We start from the raw sequence: 26280 nt of genomic DNA on the forward strand, positions 1-26280 counted from the left end.
TTCACTCCAGTTCAAACATGGGTCACTGGAGCTGACAGGCACTTCAGAGGTCATGTTTATGAATTATTTTGACTCTACCTCAAGACTAAGACAAGGTCTGTACTTTGAAAATAAGTTCAAATATTTGAGATCTGCCTACTGTGTTAAGATGCAGTGTAACACTATAAACTGATGAATATCCGTTGACAGATGAGTTCAAAGGGGTTGAAAATGACCGCAGAAGTAAGGCCTTATTCTAAGTCATAGCTTTGCTGGTATTCAGAGAAATCTTTAAACAAATCACACACACAACTTTTCAGATGAGAAGTATAGCTGGTGAATAGGGCTTTGCTGTGCTGGAAAAAAGATTCTCAGTGCAAAGGCCTCAGTCATGGAGGTTCTCACTGGAGTTGGGAATGTGAGTGTGGATCTGGGGATCGCTATGGTTCACTTCACTTTGCCTTCTCATCCCCTCTGCCCTGCCTCTACCGGGAGCGTAAGTGCTGTTTTCTGAAAGCAACTGTATGTATCTGAAGGCGTGCAAATTTAAATCATTTCCATTCACACTGTTAGTTGCATGGGGAGCTTTTGATTTCATATGTTACTCTCCAGAGCAATGTACTGACTCAAGATAATTTCTATGCTGATCTCAGTATCTTTATGTTTTTGACATCAAATCAGTGTTTTCAATTTTCTATCTGATATTTTTACAGTTAGAAACTGAAGGGGTTTGAGGAATAAGCAGCTTCAACATATTTTTACAGTATCAGTGAAAATCTCTTTGAGTATTTAGAGACTCTGAAGACATCAAAATGACACATCTTAAGGAAAGAACAGTTAATCTCACAAGAGCAGAACTAGATTTGAAATGTTTTGGGTTTGGTTTTTGGTTATTGGATATTTAAACGCAGTAATTTGCTGAGCCTATTTTAGTTTACCCATACTTCCTTATGCATCCCAAGCCACTGGTTGATGAACAGCATTATGTTCTTAATTAGTCAGAAAAACCAACATCACCATTTCCCCCCTCATTTATCTGGACTTATCCCAGAAATATATGGCTATACTTGGGTGTTTAGTTACTCTTTCACATACTTCACATACAAATGCTTACTACAGAAGTGTGGTCACTGGGTTAGATACGGTATCTGAAGTGTTCAGATTTGAATCAGTAAGCCTAACCTTTTAGCAAGTGCATCTTGTAGTATTTGGAATATTATGCTTATAAAATATTTGTTTCTGAAGTTTGTATACATTTACTTTCTAGTATTGAATATTTCTAAGTTTGATATGTAAATGAAATATAACAAAGTTTTTTGACTACTGTAAGAAAAAGTTTGTTCTTGAAAAGTATGAGATTTAAGCAAAAGCTTTTTGTCACAAGGCATTCTCACAAGAAAAACAATGCTGCTGCCAAAGATCTTCTCAGGCAGTGCTCACAGAGCTGTTTTTGCACCCTTTGTGGCACAGAGATGGCTCAGTGCTGTTTACCTTTCTTTTTCCTTTGAGCATCCCAAACAGATAAATGGGAAATCCAAGAACTGGCAAGCATCACAAGCGCCTACCCAATGATTTAGCCTGGGGAAGAGAAGACTGAGGGGGGATCTTATCAATGTTATAAGTACCTGAACGGAGGGTGTCAAGGGGATGGGGACAAACTGTTCTCAGTTGTCCCACRTGACAGGACAAGAAGCAATGGGCAGAAACTGAAACTACAGGAAGTTCCGTCTGAACGTGAGGGGGAATTTCTTCCCTGTGAGRGTGTCGGAGCACTGGMRCAGGTTGCCCAGAGAGGTKGTGGAGTCTCCTTCTCTGGAGATCTTCAAGGCCYGCCTGGATGCAACCTTGTCTAACACGCTCTAGGTGACCCTGCTGAGCAGGGGCGTTGCACTAGATGATCCCCGGAGGTCCCTTCCAACCTTCAGTTCTGTGATTCCCGAATGAGCTGTGTGTGGTCTGGGGGCTCAGTGTGCCCATTAGGGTTAGGGGTTAGGCAGTGGTGGTCATGGGGCCCCAACTGTGGGGYCATGGGGTGCAGCTCAAGCAGAACGTCATAATCATCTGACTCGTGAGTCTCACTCCACCCCGTGCCCAGACAAGGCACCCACTAGCCCCGGGGCCAGCACCACAGCAGAGCATAGTGGCAGTATGGAGCTCTGGAAGCAGGAAGCTTCTGGAGCAGGGCACGTGCTGTGGCTGCACTGGAGCTCTTACTGACTGGGGATCCCCACCAGTCACAAAGCATTAGAGTTGCCCCTGGGGAGGAAAAAAAATCATAGCTCGTCCTTGTTTCAGCATGTCTGGTGTTCCAAATTTAAGTAGGCTGTACCTTAATGTGGTGGAGCCTACAAGAAGAGTTGCTTATCCATGTGTATATGCCATACAAATGAATATATGGCTGGATGCATACTCATACATGGGAGTGATTATTCTCATTGTGGTTTAAAAAGCAGCTAATAGCCGAAAATAATCTGAACAAGTAAGGTTAGGGGAAAGGTATTGATTTTGTGTCATACAAATGTAGGTAGAACATCTAAGCATTAAATAATGTTCCCAGGGCACTTTTCAGTGTGACCGGCTGAATCAGAAGAGCACAACATATTTAATGATCTGTAGAACACAGCCTGCTTGAGGTCAGTAATGTGTACTTAACCTTTAGGCTTTCCCTGTTGTCTGCTTGTCCATTTGGTTTATGAAGTGTATGTTAACATGATTGGGGATTAGGGCAGTGATAACTTGATCTCTCAAACCTTCTCTGCTTTTGCACATGAACGAATGGYGAACAAATCCATTGTGAATACTGCCTATGTTTTCCGAGAACAGCCTGCAGCGATTGCTGTTCCTCATACAGAGTACACAGCTAGGCCTCTCTGTAAGTGAACTGTATTTATAATATGAACAGTAAGATCATTATTTTATTCTAGCTTTATTTTAACTCCATTTATGGATATTAAAATAAAAATCTTTTGGTCTTCAGCATGATATATTWGCCTTATTTTTGTCAGTGGACTTTGCTCCCTTTCAGGGCATAAATAATGATGAGTATGTTTTGAAGAACAAAATCCAATCAGAAAAAAGGCAGAATCTCAGCAGCAGCAAACATACCTCAGCTAGGATAAGACTAAAGATTTTTTTGCAAAATGATCCATGGTAGGCACTAAARCCTGAATTATATAATTTAAATGGCAATTGAAATTATCTTTTATTTTATGAAAGTTAAAATTAGACCTCTGTTCAGCCTAGTTATGCAGATGAGAGCCTTGTGTCCTGTTTCAAAGAATTACTGTCCCTCTTAAGCAAAMTGAAAAAGTTTAATCTGATTTTATGCAGCAAGATTATGCCTGTTGCTAATGAAGAGTTGCTAAATGTGTCATCTCAGCGTATCAGCAGCACTCACAGGAATAAATTTAGGGAATGCCCTGACTTTTAGTATGTTTCTGACATCTTCTRTGAGTTTGTCTTACCTGTTTTTGGAAGATAAGTAGGTGAAGTGCCATAGGTTCTAAGATGAATTTCTTCAAAGCTGATTTTACTTCAGATTTTGCTTCAGGAGAGGAGACTCATCAGGCAAATTTATCCTCACCATTACCAATTCTTGAAATTAATACAAGCTGAAGCGAGGTAGAATTCAGAGCTTATTCCCTATGACAAAATAGTAAGATGTGACCACATTCCTTCCCCTGCTCTTCCACTGCTTGTTCGATACGCAGACTTACTGCTTTGGGACTTAGCCCTCCAGCTGAGTTAATGCAGTTCGTAAGCAACAATGCAGCTGTTGAGCCAAGGTAGCTAGTCTTTCACACCTTTGATCTGCTTCTAATATAAGGTAAAGCTTGCTTGCTTTAACGTTAGTTCATGCTCTCATGACTGCTTTTACCACACTATCACTGCCAGCTAAGAATACTAACATGCACAGTCACCTCTTCAGACTGCATTAAACTGATCTTGAACTGAAGCTTTTGCTGAAGAACTGTTATTCCAGAGGAATCATCTTAAAATCCTTGAGGTTTTGTTGGATTGTCGTCAGAGCTTACTCCTAGCCTTTAACTTTCTTGGTCACAGATAGTGGAGATGGACCGAAATGCAGCCAGTTAGCTGGCCTATGCAAGATGAATGTCCTATCTTTGTATCTCAGTACACGGCTTTCACTCACTCACTCACTCGCTCAGCAAACCATCCTTTCCTTTGAGTTGGTCTGGCCACTGCTTAGCTGGCATCCCTGGTCATGCAGAGCTCATGTGGTACATGACTTGTGTAATTTCCATTGGATGTAGTTTTTCATGCTGATACAGAGCTCTATTTTTGCTTGAAGTTTCTGCTGCTGTATAAACAGTGAGAGCAAAACTCAAGTGGTTTAGACATGTCACATGAACTGAGGATAAAAATTAGTGTTTAGAATATGCTTCTATATGTTAAAGTTACCCATTGTTCATAAAATAGGAGATCTTTGTGCAAATGTTAAATGTGTCCTATTTCTGAGTTATTTTCTTGATATTGTGGCATGCTGGCTTTGATGTTTCTATCAATGTATTTTTTTTAATCAAATCTGAATGATAAATTTCTGCTGTTTTAGGAGATGACTTTTTTTTTTCCTCTTGCTACCGTATCTGTAATCATTAACTATACAAGTTTCCAGGTTGTGATTTTTTTTTTTATTAATCCATATGATACTTGACTGTCACCCAGCATCACAGACAGAACAGTCAAGTTTGCTTTGGGACAAACACTGCACAAACAATGGAGTGTAATAATTACTATTTACAGTCTACAAACTAAAGTCTTAAGAAACAGATCTAGGGAAGATGGCAGCCCTGGCATCCACTTCAAGYTTCATTTAGATTTTTTCATTTTGTGCCCTTTCAGCGGTATATATGTGGTATGTTCCCATTCAACTGATCTTATGGGAGAAGAAATGGACAGGAGTAGGGAGAAACATATGCAAATGTTTCTGTCTCCTAAAGAGGTGGAATTTGGATGTTTAGTGTTCCAGCCTATTTTCAGCTGATGCAGATACTGATAAAAGGCAAATCTAGCTAGTATAAATGATAGCACTGAGGCAAGCTTATATAACCTGAAGCTGAGCTGGACCATGGTCAGCCCCATGAATTTACTTGTTCTTTCACCACTCCTTAGCTGAGCAAAGCTCACTGGGAATTTGCCCCTCTAAGTTTTGTGTCTTACTTGTTTCAACTTTGTAATGCTTTAGGCTGGAGGTGGCTCTTCCATAGCTATTATGTCATTTTTACTTGAATTATTGAAAAGTGGTGACATTACAAATTAATAGCAGGGCTTTCTGTACAAGGTGACCTACAAACYCATTGTGAGAGATGCCTCTTGAAGAGTCAACATGGATATAAACAGAAGTTTTAAGGCAGAGCAAAAGAAAGAGGTGGATGGAAGCATAATATAACATACGTTGGTGACTGGACTGGGAAAAAAGATTGAGACACAGATTAACAAATACATTCAAGCAGAGTAACATTGATTCTGGCATTCAGAAACTTTTTGCAATTCAGCCCTAGCTGAATGGCCTGATGATCCTTCCCTTAGTTGTGCCTGTAGTGGCTGGCTTATAGGACACACAGTGCACGACCATGCTCATGTTCTGCCTGAGCTGCAAGATGAGCAAAGCCTGCGCACTTGCAGTGCAGTGCTAAGCTCTGCTGATACGTCCACTTCCCAGTGGTGTTTATTTTGTTTCAATAACCATTCACATTGGGCTACTCTCTGTGGAGAATAAACCTTTTAATTCTGTAGAGGTTTATTTCTCTGGGAAAGCTTCAGGTCTTATCTTCAGGTGAATCCATAGCTGAAGTATCGAACTGTATCCAAAAGACTGAGAGCTCTGCTTTCAGCTATGCAAAAAGCTTGCCATGTGGCAAAAACGACAAAAAGTCTATGATTCAGTAAAGCCCTTAAGCAACTGCCTTCACTTTAGCAGCAGGCAGCCTCCTTGATTTCTGTAGAATTGATCTACCTCTATTAAGTTTTGGAAATTACCCAGTCCTTTGCTGGGTAAGGGCTCATCAGTGGATTGGAACCACAAACTTCACATGTGCATTTGCTTTCCAAGTAAAATAAAGATGGTAATTCTGCGTTTTCAGTAAAACATCATCTTCCCTCAAATCCAGTTGAGGGAGGGGGAAGAATCAGGAAAAAACTTCTGGAAAAGTTAYTGAAATATGTCCTGATGTTTGAAGGATTTTTTTAAAAAAATGTGTTTAAATCAGAGGCTTGCCTCTCTAGCTTACCCTTCTGGAAGGTCAGAATGGAAGTCAAATCCAAAATTTCAACAGAGCATTTCAAAACAGTTGGATCAAATTAGTATGGCTAACAGTTTTCCATTCAATTTCCTTTCATTCCTTTTTTCTTTCTTCTCTTTATATATTTATTTGACTCAGCTRTTATTTGGTAACTGGAGCATTTGATTTTTTTCAAACAAAATTTGAAATATAATTTGGRTGATTGATAGCATGTTAAAAATATGATCCTGTGAAAACTTTTGCTGAGAGAAAGGACTGTTTTCTTATGAGTAGTTCTATTGATTTACTCCCATATACAAGCATTTGCAGGATGGAGCCATAAAGTTATATTGTATGTACATGATACTGAGCCTTTGAGGGGAATTTCTGTGTCAGAGAGAGAATATTTCCCCCAGTGCTCTTTCCCGCTACAAGTAATCTGTCACTGTATAATTAAACGAGAAAGTAAATAATGTTGTTATTTCTGAGCAGGAACACAGTGCCTGCAGTAGCAAATCAGATTCAAAAAATAGCTGATGAGAGGATTTGTAGAGATCTTTCTTTGATGCAAAGTTTTTAAGTACAGTACAACCGTCTACCTGCTCTAAATTGGCTGCCACTGTAATTAAAAGTATAAATGTTTCAAGCTGAATACACCCCATTAGTAAGATTTTAGGAAACAAAATTTTAATTTATTCACATTCGATATGGTCTGTAAATGCCACCATTATATGCCTTCCACTGGCCTTTGATTAGCTATGGATTAATAAAACTTTTATACCTTCTTTGTCAGCCTCATTTTGAACTCTGTTTTTGCATACTGTTACTATTAAATAAATGAATTAGTGTCCAGAAATGTGTCATGCATATTACCTAGCAGCAGGAAGCATAATACAGTGGTCAGCTCCCCAGGAGCATTATAAATCCTAACACGCTCRGTAACCTGCTCATGTGGACCTATTAAAAGCTTGATGATTTAGTGAAGCAGTATTTGTGCTTAACAATGGAATTTTAGTTAATTCAAAACAAAGTAAATCATCTCCAATTACAGTATTTGAATATTCACAGTAGCTGCACAAGGATGTGTAGTGTTGCCAGGCAAAAAGAAAAAAAGCGGGGGGAGGGGGGGAAAGCCATCGTAAAGGTTGACTGGAGTTCAGCATTTGGAGCAGTTGTGGTACCTCTGCATTAACTGAACACCAGTGTTTGGAAAACATGTTTGCTTGGCGTAGCAGCTTTGCTTGAGAGAGGAAGGAGCTCGCGCCTGGAGGGGCGAGACGAGTTCCCGAGGCGGCGCTCGCGGCAGCCCGCGCACGCTGGCCGCCCGCCGTGGCAGCGGCAGGGCTCGCACGGTCTCCAGGCACCGCTCGAGGAGAAGGAGAGCCCGGGAGAGCCGCTGGCAGCGTGCCCTGGGCTCCGCTGCACGGGGTGACGGATTGGTGGTGAGGGCTGAGATCCATGAAATGTCCTGTAGCTCTTTCATCTGTAACTGATACACTGTATATGTATGTACACCCGTGCACGTACGTGTTATAGGATAAGGAAGACCAGATTGTTCCTTCTAAAAGCAGGATTCTGTTTTCCAAGTCTGTGTAGTAGGTCTTTAGGCATATCTATGCCTCTAAAAATCTAGACTGAAAATGTCAGTACATTTCAAGAAAGGTTTTTAATGCACCTAGGAGCCCAGTCAGTGCCTTTGATTTCAGCAGGAATTACGTCCTCGGTTGCTTTCCTAATTCCACTTCAGTGCTTATTTACAGCCTAGGACTATTCAATTCTGTGTCTCTGCACATCTCTCAAGTTGGCACCTGCAGCCTCATTCAAAGGTGGTGCAACTTTGACTCTGAAGTACTTAAGTGACTTTTGAAAATAGGACTCAGGCTTTTAAGCTCTGTAGGTCAGTTTAAAGCAAATGTTACAAGCAGGCCATTCGGAAGCTATAAACCCCAGTGCATGTGCCTCCTCTCTGCACTGAGACTAGAGAAAAGCTGAGAAGTGCAAATGTATGACTAGAGCTTAAGGATCTGCAGTGTTGTTTTAAAAATGTAACTGAGTCCCAATGTATAAAGTATAATGAAATTTGTCTTAATTTTTCTTACAGATTAATGCCTTAATTTCAAACAGTTACACATCTTGATCAATGCTGTATGTGTTTCAGCTTCCTTTGGACCGGTCAGTCACATTAAATGATTAGATCTTAATATTCACAGAAGAGGAGTAACAAAACCCATAAAAGTGGAACAAATTCTATGGTTAATGGAACCATAATTTCTTTACATTAGTGGGTTATAGCCAAAGAAATAAACATCATATGAAAGCATAGACCTGCACAAAATATGGGTCTTATTAACTATAAGCTGCTTAGCTGACTGGCACTGTATGATGCAGGCTGAAGACAGAAGAACAGCCAAAGTGTTAACCCCCAGGTAATTTTTACACCTTAATTATTCTTCTTTCAAATTTATTCTTACAGGATTTTCCTTCATGGTTGACATTTACTCTATTCAGATACAGTTATATAAACCTTTTGTTGTTAATTGAGGTTACGTTATTCCTGCAAGTACCTGAGTTCTGCGATTTTCAGGCCTTGATTCCATTAATAATCTTAAAATATCCRTATTTCCTCCTTGTGGCTTACTGGTCTCAGCATATTATCAAAATCGTATGGTACTAGCTAGTTTAAAAAAGAAAAAAATCCTGAGGGGAGAGGTACAGGAATAAATTCATCATTAAAAATAGTGTGTTCTCTCTAAAGTCTATGATATAAAATCTCATAGTATCCTCAGAAGTGTTTCTCTGTTCCTTTGACTGTTGCATTACCGAGTGTAGCCGTTTGCTGTGCACCAAATGAAGTCTTACAACCACAGAAATGGACTGGTAAAATATGATATTACACAATGTGTACAGAATAGATCAAGATAACAAGGAATTAATATAGAAATGCTATATATTTGAAAAAAAGTGATGTGACTTTCACCTGTTAAACACTTGTTTAAATGCCAAGGAAAACTTCTGTGTTGGTTTCTGCTGTGTCCTCAGTATTTCAGAAATAAAGGATAGCACCTGATGCTCTGGGTACTGAAGGGTGCCTGTCCAGAGGGCTGCTGATTGCATTTGCATATAATTGCTAGTGTTTGTGAAAGCAGCTGTGCAGGCCTGTGACCTGTGAGGCCCTTGGCACAGTCAGGTGGGCTTAATTAGCCCAATTCCAAAAAATCCTGGGGCCTGGAAGACTTGCAAGTCCTCCTCCATTTTCCCTCACTTTCCCCTCTCCTCGCTCCCCCACCCCTGTGGGCATTAGCTTAAGCATTGCAGTGACTTGGAATGATCTTCTGTTTAGTGTTGGTGATAAGGAGGAAAAAAAGGGGGATAATATTAATGTGTAAATCACCTTTGCAGGGTACAGCTGATGGGAGACCCCCAGGTGTGAGTGGCAGGTCTAAATCAGGGTGCACGCTGCAGTAACTCACGTAGCAAGAGGCATTCACTAGCTTTTCTGCAGGAGAAAATCTGTCTGACTAATAGGAAAGTATGTGGTCCAGGAGGCAAATATGATAAGGCTTATGAGGGAAGCTAGCCTCTAGAAGGAAATGTTTGTGCTGAAGCAGTCCTCATTTCCAAGGAGAGACTTGTTGCGAGAACTTCGAGAGGCCTCGGTCAAGGGCGTAGGGTGAGTGACTTCATTTCGGATTTAACATGGTTGACACTAGAGTGTATATCTTAAAGCGTGAGCCTGTGCCTATGACTGTGTTAGTTTTTTTTTTTTTAGGAGTCATTAAACAATTGCATTTAATTATGTCTGGAGCCTAAAGTCGCTTAAATTCTGATACAGCTGCCAGAAATTCTGAAGATTTCCACAACATACATGAGGCAGCATCTGGGTGCTTTTATGCCTTTATGGCATGGTCTGTAATGCTGTACATTTTCTGTAATTTCTTCCTTCTGATCAAAAGCTATAGCCTATAAGGAAAGAGGAGGAAAAAAGCTAGCTGGTATCTGAGGGGAGGAAAGAAAAAAAAAACTTGCTGTGACTCTAAGGATAATTGCTTATTTATTAAGTTTAGAATTTTTTATTCTGTTCAAACGTAATGCAAATGCAGCTTCCTTAAATATATTGATATTTTTTTTACATGTCTCAAGCAGTTCATAGAGCATTTATCACCAGATATGTATAATGTGAGCTGARGTGATTGGCTGTAAAAAGTCAAATAAGCTTTGTAGCTTCTGTTAAGGCTTCTTTGTTCCTTAAAAACAGGAAATGATCTGGTCTAAAATCTGCCTAAGAATTTGTAATCCACCTCCCATAAATAGCATTAAACTATGATCATTTTATYTAGTATAAACACTTTATCGTATTTTCTGCCAACTTGGCAGAAATGTGGTGAAGTGGACACGGATCCAGCCCTAGTGATTGCAGAGCTGGGGCTCTGAAATYAAGTGGTGATTCCTAATCTCTAAACTTTCACAAATATTTTTATTATATGAGGGTAAAAGCTAAAACCCTTGACCTCAAGTCATCTGTGTAGCCAGGAATTCTTTTCCAGCCCATTCAGCAGACACATCTTTCCTTATTTGAACAACTTGGAGGCAGCAGCCACTCCTCAAAACAATGAAACATCYTCGAGGTTTTGCATGAATTGACTCCAGGACCACTTGAACTGTCCAGTTTGCATATTCGTAAAATGAGTCTGTTTCAAAGCAACACAATACAAAAATACAAATTGCAGTGCATTTGTGAAATTGTTTAATATTTTGCTTATATATTCTATCAAAGCTGATAGGTTTAAATTATTCTTTGCATTTGGTAAAACTTAAGATCTGCATTTCAAAACCATTCTATCAAATGCAATGTTATTCTTATCTCTGACTTTTTAAGAAAAATGGAAACTGTTCTTTGCATTAAGATGCATACACTTAGTCCTCAAACTGAATTTATTTAAGCCCATTCTTCTCCAGCTATATCAACATAAATTTTTACTTTGAAGTACCTTATGTCTATCTGTGCACATCTTTCTGCATGGATGGGCAATTTGTTTCCATTACTAAAAGAAACATCTGGGTTTTTTTTTCTTTAAAGATATTTCATTGAAAATGGCAGCATGCCAGGAGTATACCCCAACTGCTGCTCTGTAGTACACATTTGTGCCTCAGCCTACACACAGCATGTACTGAAAGAAAACCTAGCCACAGTGTAATGCATATTTGCAAGATATCCCGCTCTCTCCGGTGCAGTGTAATGTGCACCCAATGTGCAGTTTGTGACACTGTTACAAGAGTACTAGTGGCAACATCAACTGAAGCTAGCATGCTAAAATACCGTAGCCTATTCCACAAGGCAGTATTCCACAAGGTTTTATTTTCATCTAGCAACTGTTATTTATTCACACAAAAGTCTTGGAGAGAGACTGAGAGGCTTAAGCACGTGGTGTTATCTTTGAGCTGGGGCAGGGGCAGAAGCGCGAGTCCGTCCGTGAGAACTCACGGCTGCCACTTTTGCCGCAGTGAGCGCTGCTCACTGCAGTCATGGGCAGCTTCGGGGGGCCTCTGGGGGCTGGGTCCCTTAGCTGTGCGTCTGATCGTGTGCGTAAGTAGGTCTTCTGCAGAGTGGTTGACTTGAGTCAGTCATTCTGACTGATAATTAGAACTGACAAAGGACAGATCAATGCAGATCACACTTCTGGGACTCTGTTTGATGAGAATATCCCAAATCCTCCTTAGCGATAACTGCACTGCATGTACAAAATGGAATTCACAGTTGTTTTTGCAAATGGCACAAATTCATGTGTTGTAAGGTATGAATGATAAGGCTTTGAAATGATACGGAAGAACTGGTGCAGATGTTGCAAACCCTTCTCAGTTTAGATGGTGAAAGGTTTTGTTGTCTTTCTGCAGTGGGATACAGACGGAGAAGTGAGCAAGTGCAGGGATTCAGGAATGGTGCTGAGCGCTTGTGCAGGGCTGACAGCAAGCTGCTGCCCTCCACCTGGCTTCCCTGCCTACTGGTCTTGTCCAAAGTATGTATGAATAAGAGTAATGCCCTTTTCTTCAACTTAAAAGGTTAGGATGAGTTGTTGGTGTTTTTTCTTTTTTTCTTTTTTTTTCCAAAGTGGATCATTAAAAGAAAAAAAAAATACCCCCAAACCTTTCCCTGTGAAATATTTCAAACAAAATTTTTAATAGGAAGTAGGAAATATTTTAGAGGAGAGGAGAAAAGCAAACCAGAATGAATTGAAACWTGGTTTCATTTTTTTTAGATATTTTCCCAAATATCTCTCTTCTCACATCTTCTCAATTTCTTACAGTTAATAGAACTGAATAAACGATAGTTGAATTTGTAGGTTTTTCTTCCTTCTTCCTTTTTTCCTCTTTCTTCTCTGTAATTTTAGTATCTCTCCAGTTAGGAAAATGTCATGCTATCAGGAARTAATTTTTCAGGCAAAGAAGGAATTATTGAAGTGTCTGAGTATGGTGGTAAAATTGCTTYGTTTTGAAATAGTTTTGAAAGGTTACAGTTAAGAAAAGAGCATGGGGGGGAAGAAGAAAAAGGAGGAAAACAGGAGGAAAAGAACTTGTATCCCTATTTCTATATTCAGGAACAAGAGAAAGATTGAGGTGGGAGAGGGTAAATTTTTATGTTTAAAAACCTGGTAAATTCTTTAACAAATCATGGAAAAAATCATTTAATAATTTAAATAATTCTGCTTCTGAGGAGTAAAATCCTCTATGAGCTTTCCTGTGTTTTCCTGACACTCCCTTACATGAGATGCATTCATCTATGTATTTCSCATCTCTGAACGGTGTCCAGTGGGAAGTTGCTTTCAGTAAGACAATTGTTCTGGTCTTCTGATACCTGCCAGCCTGCCTGCCATCAAGATACTTGCTGTGTTCTGAACACATGCTGTGCTGCTTCTTTTAAATTATCCCGAAAGAATTTAATAGGCAGCTGGTGAATTTGGGTATTTGCCATAAAATACCTGCATTTTCAGAAGCGCAAAGATACTTCTATGTTGATTAATATGAATAAATTATGATGGAGATAGAGAAATCTACACTAGAATATCAAATTATGAAACATTGATTCCAGTGCTACTCCAAATTTTGCCCAACTTGTAATTTCAGTGCCTCATTTCTGCATAGACCTCCCCTCTGCCTTGTATATTACTGCCGAGGTCTGTAATTTGGCTTGCTGCTTCTGTTCYTGTGCCTTCTAAAGTAATGCTTGCTTAGGAGCAACCAGAGTACTCCCTTTAGTTTTGCCTTTGCTCTAACTCGTTAATAAATGCCTTTCCACATCATTTGAACAAAATCAAAATAAAAAAGGAAAATGTTCGCTCTTAATCTAGAGAAAGCAGGAGCACTCTTCTAGTGTCTCTTGTCATAGTATAAAAATCAGTCAAGAATAAAATTGAGAAGCAAAATCCTTGGTTCGTCGTATGCGGCACAATATATAAAATACTTGGTGTGATCTATAGAAGTGTAATTTTGTGTCTTGGAGACCTAGAACTGCTGGATACTGCAACAAAATCATGTGTGTTGGTTTTACTATTAACTCTAGCTTTGAATTAGAATTCCCTGTATTACAGCTTGGAGCTAAACTCTGTTTACAAAACAGTATTTACACTTGACTAATTTTGCAGATGAAACTAATTAAATCAATTAAACTGGTGATTAACCAAATGAAGGCTGATTGCAAAAATTAGTGGGTTTATTTTGGAGGACTGGAAGTAAGCTAATTACTGCAGTGATTACTTGAACCTGGAGTACTCTAAATGTGGTATAAATTGAAACCTCATAGTGAATTAGACTGGGAATTCATTACAGTTTAAAGCACTGTTAATACTATCCAGGCTGCTACTCCTGTGGGAAAATTTCGCTCAGTATTTTGTATACTGATAAACAATCACTTAGTCCATGTCCTTTTAAATAACGCTAAGCAATTTCACAGAGTGTTTTTTTTCTTGTAGCCTGAGTCACAGTTCTATCTCCCCATGAAGATGGTGCCACTGGAAGTGTCAGGCTGTTTCCTCGACACTGCCTGATGGGAAATGTAGTGCAGCCCAAGGCGCTCGGGCCCTGGTGCGGCGGTCCTCTAACCTCGGCTGCTCRCCGCAGCGCTTCCCGCCCCGGTGGCTTAGCCTCCCGGTGCCATCCCTGGTACAGCGCGCAGAAGAAAGTGGGGGTTGGTTCACTTGCCTTGTACGTAGCTCAGTTGTTGCCATAGCACAGAATGATTTGTACTAATTCTAATTCGTTGCGTTTCACACTCGTATTTCAGAAATGCAGGGCTGTAGAGGGACGTTAGGAAAGGAAAGAGATCTGCTAGCGTACTCGCTCGATTTGCTTGCCGGTGCAAGGCTGTTCCCTGTAGACTTTCCGTTCTTCTCATGTGGCCAGTTAGCAATGGAATATAAACGTCTGCTGAAATGACCTATGTTATAGTTCTTTAAAGCACATCCTCTTACAAGGTTAATGGAACTGAAGAGAATTAAAATATAAAAATCTCAGGGATGTAGTTTGTGACTATTACATATTATACTCGCACATACCTTATCATGCTTTGTTTTAAGCTCTTCTTGCCAAACCTCTTGTTAAATACTTCATTTGGTTAGGGGTTTAGTTTCAGTCCTGACTGTTCCAATGAGTGCAATCCCTTCAGGTTTACGTGGTATCACTGGCTTTTATTCTGCACATTGTTGCTCTGTGTTGGGTTGTTTTTCAAACACGTGAGCACATCTCAAGTTTGCTTCGCATCAAGTTTCAGTGTGTGAAAGCACAGTACTTGTTACTGCATTTTGCTGTCAGCAAAGCATATTTATCTCTATAAGCAAAGGCACGACGTGGGCCACCTGCAGTATTCCCTCTTGAAACAGTCTGTTGGTGAAAAAGAAACATCTACATGATTAATTTTTTTTAAAGTATGCTCGTTTTTGCTGTACTTCGTCATCTGGGAATGGTCCATTTATTATTCCATCACTAGATGCATTTTATAAAGAGGAATTTTACAAAAGAAGAGAATCTAAAGATGTTAGAACAGAGGGAAAATATCACAAATCTATTTTGGTGAGTAGAATAGAATCAGACCAAATCAGCTGGGGAAAATAACCTGAAAAACAATTCAGTAAAGAAAATAACTGATGAAAGGGTGATGGGTAGCCGTTTGAACAGGAAACTTTGAAGGCCTTTGCAAAGACTCAAGGCTGTAGCGCACAAAAGTCAGCAGTGGGATTTTGGTAGCCCCTTGGACAGGATCCTGTGCGTGGAAGGAGGCAAACGCTGCCAGGCGTGGGCACGGCCCCCCAGACCTGCGTCTGTGTAGGAGGGCAGCACCCGGCTGTGCGGGCAGTGCCGTGCTCGCCTGCCCACCTTGCGAGCAGGAGGTCTGGCAAAATGAGAAAGCAGGAAGAAGAGACAAAAATAAATGGYGGCTACAGGGAAAGAGTTATGAAGAAAAGCCAAAGGGACGAGGTATGTGAACTTTGACAACGTGACTGTCCTGCGGAGCCTGGAGTTGAGATGTGTTCCCAGATGCTCAGCAGCTGCTGGCACCGAGGAAGGAGAGTGTTTGCTTAGGAGGGTGCAGAGGCACAGTGAGAAATGGCACAGCGTAGAGGAGGAGGGCAGTACGCAGAGATGCTTCTGCAGCGAGGGGCGCGCTGGTGGCAAAGCAACCCGCGGGCACGGCGGCAGGAGCCTGGCCGCTCGGCAGGCAGCCTGTCCCCGGCTGGTGGAGGAGAGCGGTGGCTGCTTCCTTCTGAGCTCGCACGCTGGGCGCGCAGCACGCGTCACTGCAAAGCCCTGATCTGGCAGATCTTTTCCAAGGTTTTATCAGAGTGTGTCCAAGCACGTTTTCTGAGCAGAGATGCAGAAATACCAAGATACTCCATGTCAGTATGTAGATTTGGTTTAAAGAGAAAGCTAAATTCTGTTGCAGAACACTCTTGTTCTTCACTATGTTTCTATTCCCATAGGAAGTATTCTCCGAAAATATGGAGAGATATTCACGTATGTGAATACTATGTGAGATATATATAAAATAGAATTTTTAATATATATATAAATTTATATAAAATTTTATATCTCATCTTCTCTATCTTTGCAAACTAGGGATTTTTCTGTCTTAGAAAGAGGGTGTTTGGTTAGGCTGTTTGTAATGGAAATGAAAGACAGTTTAGAAACAGATTACAAGCTAATGCTGTAAGGAGGAAACTATGAAGTACAAGGAAATGAGAGTCCTCTCATTTTACAAGTTCCTTGTAAGAAAGCTGATTAAGGCAGAGGAGACTCTATGGTTGTTTGTTCTTATAAAATATTTTATATGAAATTTATCTTTAATATGTCAAATAATTTTTTTTGATGCAATTTTTTGAAAATTAAACCTACTCAAGACTAACAAATTTGCTTCAGATTTCTACTGCAGAATTTATCTGGTTTAACTAGGTTAAGTTTGCTCCACAATGTCCATTCTCAACCATGCTCCATTATCTATCACTATGGCAAAAGCGTAGTATAATCCTGGTAGTTTCAAATGGTTATTATTCACTTTTATTGTTTTACCACCTAGTGTGCTCAAATACATTGTATATATGTGGGATTTCCACAAGAAGACAAGTGTCTGGGAAGATAGGAGATTGAAGGAAAGCATTCATTAGCCAGCACAACAAAGGCCTRTGAAGTCGTTCCTGTAACTCTGCCTAGAGTAAAATTGGTTGAGAAAAAGGTGTGCACACTCTTAAATCCATCATGTAAAAAATGCATTATTTTTCTCAAGGAGATAGTGAAATTATTCAAAACGTGCTAAAGTGGGCAGGATATCCCAAGAGTAATTGTGAATTATTAGGTCATAGGGACCTCATTGCAAACTATTTGCAAAACTTAATTGGTGTAATAAATAATATATGCATGCAAATTAGACTACTTTCTGAATTAAAGGAATCTGTTATCTGGCATGGCAAAGATTCATCCTCATTTAATACTAGTTTTGTATACAGTTTGAAATAACATTTTATTTTTGTCTTGAATAAAGCAGATGGTGTTCAATTTAAAACCAAACCAGCCAACTAGTGGCATCTAATAAGTTTCATTCTGTGCTACAGAATATTACGGGGAGGGTGGTACGGATTTCTAGCAAGAGTAATGGTGCCTTTATGTAATTTAGTACATAGAAAGAAGTGGCTATGAGAGATGGCAAAGTGAATAGTCCTGTTCACTTTTTTTTTTTGTGTGTGTGTGTGTGTGTGTAGAAAGGCTCTTTCAGCACTGAGGCTAAAAATATTAGTAGCTTTGAAAGATCTGTTTCAAATCATGTTATTTATTGATTTATTTGATATTCATCTTAGAATTGCAGCAATGGAAAGAAGAGCACTAATGAGTGAGTGTAGCTGATTTCATTACCCTGGATGTAATACAGGGATTATGTAGTCATATAACAACTTTGTATCCTAAAGCAAAATCTGAAAGAATCAAAGTGAAGAATCTCTTAGAATAAATATAAATAGATAGACTAGAAGAAACAGTTAACATTCTCTGTCTAGCATTATTGCTAGACTCAATAACACTGTCTAGTCATCAACCCCAAATCAAGTATTACATCTGCTTTTTTAAAGCAGTTGATTGAATGAATACAAATGTCTTGCTGTTGTCACTTGGGATAGCACTTGATATATCCCATTTTCTAGACTCTAATTATTCCATTTGTAGACATGAATGCCATTTAGATGTAAGCTAATTCAGCATGGTAACTCAATTAGATTTGTACTGACTAGGATTTATGAAACATCAATGGATTCTTGGTGAGACCAATGGGACTACTGGTTATTTATCCCTAAGTCTTACTGATACTGCCTCTCAGGAGCTCAATTAAACATGCCAGTGATGAGAATGTTTTGTAACATTAGTCTTTCACAATTAGACTAAGATTTTTGTAAAGCATATCACATGTAAAGCAGGGCATCATGTATTATGCAATACAAAGTTCTCGTCTAACTAGCTTACGATTTTGAAGAGTAAGAGAAATTCTCATTATTGCTCTGTTAAGAGTAGTAAAAAAATAAAGCCAGGATGATTAAGTTAATATAAAATATGGCATGAATTTTGCYTTACTGATGAAAAAGTCAAATGGAACAGTGTTCATAAAATGACTTCTTTATTAGTATCTCTATCTTGCAGGTTACAAACAGGTTTCAGTACTGATGTACGGGCCCTTGAAAAGCAGAGTTTCTCGTGTGAGTTTAGAGGTCTCGTTGCGCTTTGCAGAGATCAGAGCCTCCATCTTGGTGTTCACTATAGAAAGTCAGGCAGAGATACTGAAGAAATTTCTGCAAATAGTCATGCTTTGGAAAGTTGGATGTGACCCGAGATCTTTTGTTTGTTCCTTTTTTCAGGACATGAATTAAATAGAAGAAATGCTCACCAAAATTGCAGGCTTCAAACAAAGGAAGGAGGCTATGTATATAAAACAAATCTGCATTCGTTGTCATGCATCCTGTCAAAATGGCCCAAATTTCCACCATTTGATAACTGAATCCTGGCAACAAATTGCTGTGAAATGAGCCAGAGTTGTTAGCAGAAACTATCTAAACAGTAGAGAGCAACATTCAGTTAACGTTTAGCGTTACTAASTGTGTAGCTGCCTTTATGGAATAAACAGAGCCTTGATTACTTCAGCACACTTTGCCAATGTGTCTTTTGGTGGGGTAGAAATTTGTCTTTTGATGAAATACAGGCAGTCTCTACTTGGTAGAGAACTATACTAAACTTGAACTATACGGCAAATGTTCTCCATACCTAATTAGGTCAGACATGAGGGCTGGAGAAAGATGAGTTATTTTCTGTCAGTAATATTTATTACTATTTTCATCATTGGAAAAAATATATTTTTTTCAGCTATAGGTACGTTGTACCCCTTGTATCTCTTACGTTGCTTCTCTGCTTAAACAAAAAAAAAAAGAAAAAAAAAGAGAGAGAGAAAAGGGACTTCTTAAAAAAGTTCAAAAGTCAATTTTTTTTGGTTAAACATTTCTTAGTCAGAACTGACTTTTTTTTCATTCTCTTTCAATAAAAAGTTAATGTTTTTAGTGATTAAAAGCCATTTTTCCTTGTCATCTCTAATTGATGTTCTTTCTTTTAAACTAAAGGTTTTTTTAAGAAGATTTTTTTGCTACATTGAACAAGCTGTTTCTGTATATTCTTTCCTCATCAATAATACTCCTTTCATCATTGTTTTTATGRATTATGAACTGTGATTAAAACTGAACTGAAAATGGGGGAAATTGAATGTTTTCCTAACAATTCCATTTGCCAATATACCGGGGGGAGGGCATTCCTTCCTTTCTTACCATGACTGGTAGAAAAAATGTTCTTATCTTCAATTCTGAGCTCTTTCTGGTGCAAGGATGACAAGCTGGCCAGTGGAGRGGAAGAACATCCGTTTGTTTAGCCCTTGGAGCTGCTGTGGCACTGAACCCGAGCGGCTCAGGAGTTTTCTGGATRTGCCTTTGAGCCCCTCTTGCTTGCTGTGTGGTGCAGGGCAGTATGTGTGTCGGGGGGTCTGTCTGGCAAGCACGTCTGTGTTTCCGAGGCGGCTACCCTCTTAGCGGTGTAATTTTGCTGTTTGTGCTACCGAAAGGCCTGGGTTTGTCGCAGACTGATATATCAAGTAAAACAATTATTTTCCATAGGGTAATACTACATCTAAATACAACATCTAAAACTGATTTTCTGTCTGCAACCCAAAACATAAAAATAGCAGCTTATTTTGCCTGTGCCATGCTTGCTGCTGTTCCAGAGCTACTGAACATGCAATCAGAGGTGGGGGGCATTTTACCTTCATGAGACTTCAGTTTATTGGGCACCAAATTATATAAAATATTTGGAGTCTTATTCCTGTCTTCAGAGTGCATCTCCTTGCATTAAACAGCAAGTGCTCCCAAAGGCAATTACCAAGACTTTGTTGAGATACCTGGGCATTTGAGCTCCTTCTATAGTTTAGTGAGATTGCATTTAGTAGTTTACTGACTTAAATTTGCATTTGAACTCTGGCCTACAGATTAAAAAGCAAATGCCATTTTTATCCTTTATGACCACACTGGGAATTCAGAATCACTTTACAGTTCCCTGATTTCTTTTTATTCTTTTGACAGTTCCTCAGAAGTACTTGGGATAAACAGCTTTGGGTCTCTCAGTAGTTGAGATAGAGTATTAGTTATTGGTACACTGCTATTGGCACTAGCAGGTGTCTGGTCAGTCTTCCCACCAATTACGAACGTATTTCTTTAGTCTTTGTATTGAGAAAGTAATGCAATATCTAGGCTTTAGAGAAGCAAATAGAGTTTGATTTGGAAGGAGAATATACTACCAGCAGTGGTTCAATAGCAAGTTTCTAAGTAGGACATCTGCAGTAACTCCACACCTAAATTTAGATAATCCAGGTTTTAAGTAATTGCTAATAAATTGATAATTTGTGTGATCAGCCAGGACTTTGGCATCACTGGAGACAGAGATGGTGGCTGCAAAATACTGGGAAATTTTTGCTCGTTCCCTTTAAGATCGTAGAAGATTTCTGAAATTCAGCATTACTGGAGCCTGAGATGAGCAGCAGGGAGGAAGAGTGTTAACTCTATTAATGAGTGTTAATTTATTCTCACAAAGGACTCAGATCCTGACAGAGGAGGAGTGTAGGATCTACTGGGAGGAAGCAAACCACTGTGAAATTGAGACACCTCCGTTAGCAACCCAGAGGAATGAGCAGTACCATCTGGGGTTTGTGTATTTTAGGTTAAAAGCATTGGTAGATGTGCACCAAGGGATGGATTGTACTGCTTGTGAATGTAGATCCAAAAGCTTCATCAGCCAGCTCTGCATTCCACAGCTAGTGAAATGGGACAAGCGAAATGTGGACTTACGCATGGCACAAAAATATAAATATATGCATTACTTTATACTAGGATTTGAGATATGATCAGTGCTATTGTGCAGTGTTGGAGTCCATTTGTGTTCTTTTTTGTTTTTAGCTGAGAGAGAGTTATGGAAGAAGTTTGGGTAAGGCTCACTCGCTGTTAGATGAATCCCCAGYGTAGCTTCAGAAATAGTATCTCAGTTGATTCCTGCTTTTAAACAGGAATCAGGACTGACTTGGATCTATATTAAGTCTATGTGCTTACAGTGACTGCAGCTAGCTTTTGCTGAGTGGTAGAGAAAAATCAGCCCAGGGATTTGTGCCTAACACAGTTTTCATTTATTAGGTAGTTCACATCAAGTGTGGTTTCCATATATGTCTTCATGCAGATGAGACATGGACTAATCAATGTGYGTTGATGGACTAGTCCAAGCATCTCCAGAGTTACTAGCACATGTATTACAAACAAGCAAACAAAAGTGGGCAGCATGCCAGGCCTGATTCACTCTGTCCTAGATTGCTGCTGGGTACTGTCCAGGATAGTAAAGTAATATTTAGGCATTGCAGTATACATGGAATTAACAATTAATATTTCCCACTTATCTTGGAGCTATGAAACAGTATCGAACAGTATATGCTAAAAGGCTTGCTCAGCTTTTCAGACTAATTTGTGCATATGTTAGACTTGAGTCTGTATATTCTTGAAAGAGCTGTATGCAAGTTTGGTTGCTCCCTTACGCTTTTTTATGGCACTCAAAATTGAAGTTTTAGAAAGAAGTGTATTAGAGGTCCCTCAATTTAAAATTAGTTTCTTGTTCCAGGCACTCTTGGCTTTACTAACTTGGAGCCCTTGCTCACAAATTGGCCAGAATGCTGTAGGTACTGATGGTTGGCAAAGTGATGATGTTATTCTAGGAAGTATCAACAGCTTGCAGGTTTGAACACTATTATGATAGCTTAACTAACATGGCAGGTCTTGAAAAATGAACGTACAAAAATCTTTTACGTAGAATAATTTTGTGGAAGGGTGGCCTTTGGAGGGTCTGACCGCTGAAGTGATCATGGATGAGTGGCATGGTTTGGATGCTGGTTTTCTGTGCCATTTCTTTCATCAGTTGTACAGTAATGCTCGGTTCTCTGCCTACCATTAGCACAGTAAATTGTTCACCTCAGTACTAGTAGGCGTCTATATTTTCTGCCTCCTATGCAAGCTATGTAGTTTTGTGCATAAAAACAATGAGTTAAAGACTYTTTCCAGTTAAAAAACCCTACTCCTAAAATGTTCTCAGTCTATAATTTTGTATTGAATCATTTTTTAAAAAACAAATGTAATTCACTTGCCAAAGAATTTTTTAGATCACAYTTGCTATCTTGATTCTTGTTGCTTTCTCATAGGATCAAGCCAGTATCTTCCACTCTGGGAGCATCTGCCAAGACACCACACTTAAGAATGTGTTGATTTTACAGTTAAGAACAAATTTCGGTTACAGTATTTTTTGTGCACAGTAAAGTATTAATAAACTCAATATGGAGAGCTAAAAACTTTCTGGTAAATGTTCAATCTGCTGGAAAATATTTTTGTGGAAATTTATGTTTTCTCAAGAAGTGTGCTCTTTTTAATGAAGTTGTGCTTAGGGAGAAGAGCTCTAATAAAAACTGACCTTGTCAAAATTGAATATTCCAATTTTTTTCATCTTGAAATATTTACTTTCATGTAAGCAAAATATAAGCTGTAGAGTGAAGTGTCAGTTTAAAAAATTTTTATTAGTTACTTTAGCAAAATGTTTTGATCTCAGACAGTTTTAAAACAAATCATTAGAACATTTGGGAAAAATATGTATATATTTTGTTCCTGTTGGGAACAAGAAAATACTTTGAAATTTGTACAATAGTCCCAAAATAGAAATGGCAGATTTATTTTCTTCTTATTAGAGATTGAATCATTGCAATATAAAACTTAAACTGTAGATTCAAATCCTCGTGTGGACTCTGCTGTATTTGTTGGCGTACTTTGCATACCAGTGCCAAGCAATTGAATTTAGTTCCCCTCTGACTGCTTTTTTCCATCATAGACCAAAGTAAGTAAAATAAGCGTATCGGGAGATGTAGGGTAGATTAATTGGTTCAGGACTTTTCCAGTGTGGCTCAAATCTTTTCTAGCAAAGAGGAACTCAGTTTGGCTTGGACTCAGAGAACTTGGAAACTCGAGCTGCAGGACAGACTTCAAGACTGACTTTAAAGTGTATCTCTGTACCTGGATAGTGATGCTCCCTAGTGAAGGGAGAACTGAGCCACTGGAGCTTAGGTCTGAACTTCAGGAGTGCCAGAGCAGAGTCTCTTTGCATTTTGCTCCTTTCTCTTTGTCTCAATGAAAGGTGCGCTTTATGAGGGAAATGCAACACAAAGGAGGAGGAAGGAAGAAAGCACGTGTGATACAGGGTTACAAAACCAGGCAATCCTTAGCGCTCTCTGCATCCTGTTCACAGGGAAGCTTTAATTTTTGAGCCACCTCAGTCCTTTCCTTCAATTCCAATTCCTATTTGCTTCATATCCTTTTTAATTCCGAATGAATGGGGCTGACTACATTCTTCTACTCAGTGACTTTGATTTTACTCTCTTAAAAGAATCAAGTGTATCAATCAATCATTGTAGTTCCTCTGAATTCCAAAAAAATGAACTCGAATTTCTACTAAGTTATTTAGTCTACTAAACTACTTTAAAGTAGTTTAGTTCTATTGTAGTTATTTAGTCACATTGGTGATACATGTGCATATATACAACAGCAGCTTTAAATAACACTGAATTAATTCTAGAATCAGGACTGGAATAACTGCAAGAGGTGATGATCCACTTCCAGTCAGTCCAAATGAAGATCAGCTATACAGAAGTCATCCCTGACTGATGCTGGTCTGCACTGTTCTTAGACCTTGGTGTTGATGATACTACAACCTATTGTAGTGCTAGTGCTAGTATTTAACCATAGTCCTTCCTGGTGAAGTACGTTTCTTCTTACTGTTCTTGCCCTTATTGTAGATATGGAGAAAAATAATTTATTTTTTGTGGCAGCCTTTATTTATCTTCTATCAGTAATCTCTTCTACAGGACAAACAACCCCTGGTTCTTCYGTTTTCCATCGTGGACCTTGCTTGCTGGTGCTCTGTTTCTTTCTTACTACCTTTCTCTGGACTTTGCTCTATCTGGTCCATGTCTTTCCTTATCTGGCAAGATCCCTTTGAATTCTATTCCTGTCCTTGAAAGTATTCCTAGTTCTCCCCACTGGGCAATAGATGCAATAAGCATACTCTCTTCTGCCCTTTAGGTCATCAGAGAAAGTGCTGAAGCCATGCAGGCCAGAGTCATGCAGGAGCCAATTTGACCCATCTCCCTGGTCTGATAATGCAACATTAGTAATTATTCTCTAGAGTGGTTTTCTCTCCATTTCTGAGTTTACGTTCTAGTGGATAGTTTTCTGGGTCGCTGACAAGAATGCCTATAAGAGATGATAAAAAAAAGGTTTACCAAAGTCAAGACATCCATTGCCTTTCTACAAGACTAATTATCCTGATGCTAGAGGACTTGCGAAAAACAAATCTTGTCAAACCAGTATCAGCCATTACTCTTCATTATCATCTGGTGCTTGTCTGTTGCAATGTTTATTGAGCATTAAATTTAAGYTCACTAGTCTATAATCCCCAAATTCTTACTTTTTAATACAAATGCTGTATGTGCTTACCCTTTCTCATTTATAAGAGCGTTAGGCTTTAACTGGGGTAATTTTTAACATTCTTTTTTTTTCTTATCTCTGCAGTTGAAGATGAGCACTTACAAATAAAATTGAGCAGTAATGCTAGCCATCATCAGTAATTTGAGAGAGGATGGTGACCTGGGTTCATAAAATGGATATAGCCAAGAAGTTTGTAAGGGAATTACCAAAACTAACCCTGAACCTTAGTTAGGCAACATCTGGCTATATACAGAGGCTTGTGCGTGGAAACTAATGATGTCGTGGGGCAGTGTTTATTTTCAGACCAAGGGAAGTGGAAAATATGCATAAAATGCCAGTGTGCCTAAGAAAAAACAAGAAGGTAATTTAACCATCTAGTAAGTTTGCTTTTAGTCTTAGTGGGTATTGTCCAGTGGGTGTTACTTAATAATGCTGGCATACAGTCCGATTTTCCCAGGCAAATCCTGTTTTCCTTTCTCAAAATCTTGTGTTGGTGGAATTTAAGGAATTTGGACCTTTTCACTTTAGGATTTCTGGACATCCTTCTGTCCATCTAGGACAACAGCATAATCCAGGACATTGCAGGGCCTAGTCTGAACCTGACCTCTGTCTAGTATATTTAGGTCTAGCATGCCCATTGCAGCAGATCCACCACACAAGCATGTGTTGTATATCTGCTGTGGTGAGGGACATACCAGATCTTACTGTCTAGGTACACATTGTCTATGCAAACAATCAAATCTGATGCATTTGATAAGTCAAGTGCRTCTGATTTTGCTGTGCATACTCTCACAGGATGTGCCATCATCTGTTCCTGGTCAAAATACCGGAGAAGTAACATTTCCAGTCCCACGCTGACCTATACCTAATCGTAAGCTCTGAGGGAAGAGTCCCGCTTGGGTAGTCATCTATGTCCCTGGTAATAGCATCCTGTATTTCCCCATCTCTTTTTCCACCCTGCTTTGAGATCTTGATGAGAAGAAGCTCTGCTTGTAAAATGTGATGAGAAATCAAAGACTTATGTGCTATTGCTACAGCTACATTCTGTTTTGGTGATGTTCAAAGTAGCACAGCTGGAGATGCACTTGTCTGACTGCTAGCATCACATGAGGAGTTCAGCATCCTCTGATCTTCAGCAAGATGCTTCAGAATGAGACCTCTAGCTTTGGCTCTTAAGTTGAAAGCACTTGGGTTGCTTTCTGTCCTGTATACCAAGTATTACACTTCAGGCAGCAAAGGCAGAACAATGAAAAGATACTGCTTCTGGAAACAGGGAGGTGGGAGGAAACTGGAATGAGGAGGTCGTACCTGCTGAGTGACAGTGACATCAAGTTGTCTGGAAAAATTTCTTCAGTTKCTGTTCTTTCTGCAAGCCAGGCCCACCCTTGTATTGCACCACCCTGGCGGTTGCAGGTGATTGTTGCTCCGATGAGGTGTTTCAT

The sequence above is a fragment of the Rhea americana genome, unplaced genomic scaffold, assembly GCF_003343005.1.
Source record: "Rhea americana isolate MKP2758 unplaced genomic scaffold, rheAme1 scaffold_2, whole genome shotgun sequence".
In the NCBI taxonomy this organism is placed as follows: Eukaryota; Metazoa; Chordata; class Aves; order Rheiformes; family Rheidae; genus Rhea; species Rhea americana.